Below are 5,000 nucleotides of genomic sequence, written 5' to 3' on the forward strand. Positions count from 1 at the left end.
AGTGCAATCCACCCCTATAACTTGCGTTTCATGAAGAGTTATTTCCAATATGCGACATTCCCGCTGTCCGTATACATGGGCCGCGACCTGTACCACTGACGAGCGAGAGACGCGATCGCGTTGCTCACTGTACGGCGTCCGATACCGAGCCATCAGCATGTCGGTCCCCATGCGCGTTGCACTCGCACTCGCACTCGCACTCGCAGTCGCAAAAACGTGGCGCAAATATATTACGCGGAAGAGTTATAACAGACCGAGCCCCACTGCATGGGGGAGTCTTTGTCACTAATGTACACAGATGGAACATTTTGGACTGGAACCAGATTACCCGTACACACGGCGCTGATTAGTAATCAATGCAGAGCCATCAAACTACAGAAAATATATACAACTGTCCGTATACATGCTGAAAGAGTCTGCCCACAATGGGAACCACACGTCAGCCAGACACTCTGATCACGCACCACTCTCTGCTTCTAACAGGCGCACATACAATACGTAAGCACCAGCATGGAACAACATCCAGTGCATCCTCTCCGCCACATTACACAATCCACACTATCACAACCAGACCAGGAGGTCCATGCGGAAAATAGAATATCCCACCCTTTCGACATCCACCATTGCGCAGATAAGGCACCAACACCCACACATGTCCTATACAACGGTGCACCCAACATCACAATAGTACCTCCTGTCACAGCGCACAAACAATGACATGAGTCAAAGACACAGGTCTGACACAAGCATAGAATTGGAGCGCCGCCTCTAATAAGCCAAAGGTGCATCCTGACGTGACAAATCTCATCATGTCACAAGCATTCACTTACTATAATCACTATCAACGAACCTGCCGCCCCCGCCCCCGCCCCCCCCCCCCTACACCTTTCCTTACAACAACGTGTAACCTAACCTAACCTATGTTGTACCTTAACCTAACCTATGTTGTGCCTTAACCTAACCTATGTTGTGCCTTAACCTAACCTATGTTGTGCCTTAACCTAACCTATGTTGTGCCTTAACCTAACCTATGTTGTGCCTTAACCTAACCTATGTTGTGCCTTAACCTAACCTATGTTGTGCCTTAACCTAACCTATGTTGTGTCTTAACCTAACCCATGTTGTCCCCTAACCTAACCCATGTTGTCCCCTAACCTAACCCATGTTGTCCCCTAACCTAACCCATGTTGTCCCCTAACCTAACCCATGTTGTCCCCTAACCTAACCCATGTTGTCCCCTAACCTAACCCATGTTGTCCCCTAACCTAACCCATGTTGTCCCCTAACCTAACCCATGTTGTCCCCTAACCTAACCCATGTTGTCCCCTAACCTAACCCATGTTGTCCCCTAACCTAACCCATGTTGTCCCCTAACCTAACCCATGTTGTCCCCTAACCTAACCCATGTTGTCCCCTAACCTAACCCATGTTGTCCCCTAACCTAACCCATGTTGTCCCCTAACCTAACCCATGTTGTCCCCTAACCTAACCCATGTTGTCCCCTAACCTAACCCATGTTGTCCCCTAACCTAACCCATGTTGTCCCCTAACCTAACCCATGTTGTCCCCTAACCTAACCCATGTTGTCCCCTAACCTAACCCATGTTGTCCCCTAACCTAACCCACGTTGTCCCCTAACCTAACCCACGTTGTCCCCTAACCTAACCCACGTTGTCCCCTAACCTAACCCACGTTGTGCCTTAACGTAACCCACGTTGTGCCTTAACGTAACCCACGTTGTGCCTTAACGTAACCCACGTTGTGCCTTAACGTAACCCACGTTGTGCCTTAACGTAACCCACGTTGTGCCTTAACGTAACCCACGTTGTGCCTTAACGTAACCCACGTTGTGCCTTAACCTAACCCACGTTGTCCGCTAACGTAACCCACGTTGTCCGCTAACGTAACCCACGTTGTCCGCTAACGTAACCCACGTTGTCCGCTAACGTAACCCACGTTGTCCGCTAACGTAACCCACGTTGTCGCCTAAACCTGCTCTGTAATTGTTATACGACTCGTTCAATTAGTGTAGTGTTGCCCACCCGCAACCCTCGCAATATAGTTCGCTACTCGCACTGCCCGCTCCCCTGTGTATCGCTTCATGTTAAACACCTTGCAAGTCTTGCTGACTTTCCACATGCTCCTGCTGTACACTGTAATGTGGATGGCAGCAGGACGTACATGCCGCCCCCCGCCCCACCCCTCCCCACGTCCCCACCTTGCCCCCTGCCTTCGCAAGCTGGTTGGTGAGAAGTTTGCATGTTCAATGCCCTTCGCATGCGACGTACTCAGGCTACATTGTGGTGCGGCCTGTGTCAACTGTCCGCTGATGTCGTACGCATAAACCACAATCTGTACTGCACATTCGTCCTTATGTACTGAATGATACATCGTGGCACATGTGTGACCGTACAACGACTGCGCCCAAAAACGGCGGACCATACAGTGCAAATATTGTGCACGCAGCTACGTGTCGTCTCCCTATGAGAGCTGGATTGCAGTGTGGTACGCCATAGAGACGTGTGGGAGGAACGGACGCCGTGGATGGCGATCAGCATGAGCTGTCTGTTGATGTATTCGGGCCTAGTCGTCTCTCCTCAAACACCGTGATAGCATGGTGCACCGCGTTCCATATCTGCGACATGCTACAGAGGCCGGTTGACAGTCGTTCGAGCAATGGACATCGCATACGTACGGGGGCCACCTTCCACGTATTGTCTAGGCGTGCACATTTTGTTGCGTGTATGTGGGCAGACGTAGTGTGGCGTGACACCTGACACAGGCATGCAATAATCGTTGAAGTTGCTAATGGCGATGGACGCCTACGTTTTCTGGTGAAGTTACGCAAATGAAGAAATGGTAACCCGTTGTGGTGCGGTTGTTCTCGCTAGGGGTGAATCGGTGATGGCGACGATAGGTTGAGGTACTAACCGGTTGTTCCAGCGATACCCACCATGCCGATGAAACTGAACGGCATCTGGGTGTGAAGCGATACGCGGCGGTGGCTGGGTGGGACCGTCCCCGGCCGGTGAGGGGGCGCCTCCCGGCGTGCTGGCCGCGCGGTGCGTGGGCGCACGCGCTACAGCCGGCTGGTGGGGGCGGCCAGTGGCAGGCGCGCCGGCCGACGGACGCGGCAGGCGTCGCAGCTGCGCGCCGGCGCACCCTGCGCGCGGCGCCGTGCGGCCAAAGTAGGTCCTCGCGGGCCCGGTGCGAAGCGCGGTGGACATCTTCAGTGTGCTGGTCCGATTGAGGACTGTGTGCGTTGAGGATGCGCCGCCGCCCGGCGCTCGGCGCCGCGACGCCGTCTGCTGCTCGGTCGCCCCAGCGGTTCTCGCTGGTGGTTTGTATCGCAGCTGTGCGGATGTGTTGGCGCGTGCGCTGTGCTGGGAGAGTTCGCTTCGGCACCCAAGTGGGGCTTTTGTCCTTCTGTGGCGCTGGCGTTGGAGCTGCCGGTCACCGTAGGTGGCGCGTGTTGTCTCCCGCCGGCAATGCCACGACAGCACGCTCCCGGGCCTCTGTCGGCAGCGGCAAGCTCAGTTGGGAGCACGGGTGGTCGCACCGAAAGCGTCTACTCGCCTAACTCCGGGCGATTGCGCCTCTCTCGAACCCGACCAAGTACTTGGGACGGCGCTGCGCGCCGCCGGGACCTGAGAGGGTTTCGAGGTGTATTGTGCAGGGGAGCTCAGCCTCCTCCTGTTTGCAGAATGATTGAGCGAACGCTTGCGTGTTCGCGCGGGCCCCCGGGACACACTCCCGGGCGGCCGGCTGCTCAGCTCTAGTTGACGCAGCTCCCTGGTTGATCCTGCCAGTAGTCATATGCTTGTCTCAAAGATTAAGCCATGCATGTCTCAGTACAAGCCGCATTAAGGTGAAACCGCGAATGGCTCATTAAATCAGTTATGGTTCCTTAGATCGTACCCACGTTACTTGGATAACTGTGGTAATTCTAGAGCTAATACATGCAAACAGAGTCCCGACCAGAGATGGAAGGGACGCTTTTATTAGATCAAAACCAATCGGTCGGCTCGTCCGGTCCGTTTGCCTTGGTGACTCTGAATAACTTTGGGCTGATCGCACGGTCCTCGTACCGGCGACGCATCTTTCAAATGTCTGCCTTATCAACTGTCGATGGTAGGTTCTGCGCCTACCATGGTTGTAACGGGTAACGGGGAATCAGGGTTCGATTCCGGAGAGGGAGCCTGAGAAACGGCTACCACATCCAAGGAAGGCAGCAGGCGCGCAAATTACCCACTCCCGGCACGGGGAGGTAGTGACGAAAAATAACGATACGGGACTCATCCGAGGCCCCGTAATCGGAATGAGTACACTTTAAATCCTTTAACGAGTATCTATTGGAGGGCAAGTCTGGTGCCAGCAGCCGCGGTAATTCCAGCTCCAATAGCGTATATTAAAGTTGTTGCGGTTAAAAAGCTCGTAGTTGGATTTGTGTCCCACGCTGTTGGTTCACCGCCCGTCGGTGTTTAACTGGCATGTATCGTGGGACGTCCTGCCGGTGGGGCGAGCCGAAGGCGTGCGACCGCCCCGTGCGTGCTCGTGCGTCCCGAGGCGGACCCCGTTGAAATCCTACCAGGGTGCTCTTTATTGAGTGTCTCGGTGGGCCGGCACGTTTACTTTGGACAAATTAGAGTGCTTAAAGCAGGCAAGCCCGCCTGAATACTGTGTGCATGGAATAATGGAATAGGACCTCGGTTCTATTTTGTTGGTTTTCGGAACCCGAGGTAATGATTAATAGGGACAGGCGGGGGCATTCGTATTGCGACGTTAGAGGTGAAATTCTTGGATCGTCGCAAGACGAACAGAAGCGAAAGCATTTGCCAAGTATGTTTTCATTAATCAAGAACGAAAGTTAGAGGTTCGAAGGCGATCAGATACCGCCCTAGTTCTAACCATAAACGATGCCAGCCAGCGATCCGCCGCAGTTCCTCCGATGACTCGGCGGGCAGCCTCCGGGAAACCAAAGCTTTTGGGTTCCGGGGGAA

At 54.1% G+C, this 5,000-nt stretch overlaps 1 non-coding gene across 1 annotated transcript in view; it reads left to right on the top strand.

Annotated features, from left to right (window-relative positions):
• Window positions 1-3,789: 3,789 nt before the first annotated feature.
• Window positions 3,790-5,000, top strand: part of LOC124773591 — a 1,909-nt gene continuing 698 nt past the window's right edge. The window contains exon 1 of the ribosomal RNA XR_007014834.1: window positions 3,790-5,000. This exon is cut by the window's right edge and continues 698 nt beyond it. This is a non-coding gene — a ribosomal RNA (small subunit ribosomal RNA).

The sequence above is a fragment of the Schistocerca piceifrons genome, unplaced genomic scaffold, assembly GCF_021461385.2.
Source record: "Schistocerca piceifrons isolate TAMUIC-IGC-003096 unplaced genomic scaffold, iqSchPice1.1 HiC_scaffold_954, whole genome shotgun sequence".
Taxonomy (NCBI): Eukaryota; Metazoa; Arthropoda; class Insecta; order Orthoptera; family Acrididae; genus Schistocerca; species Schistocerca piceifrons.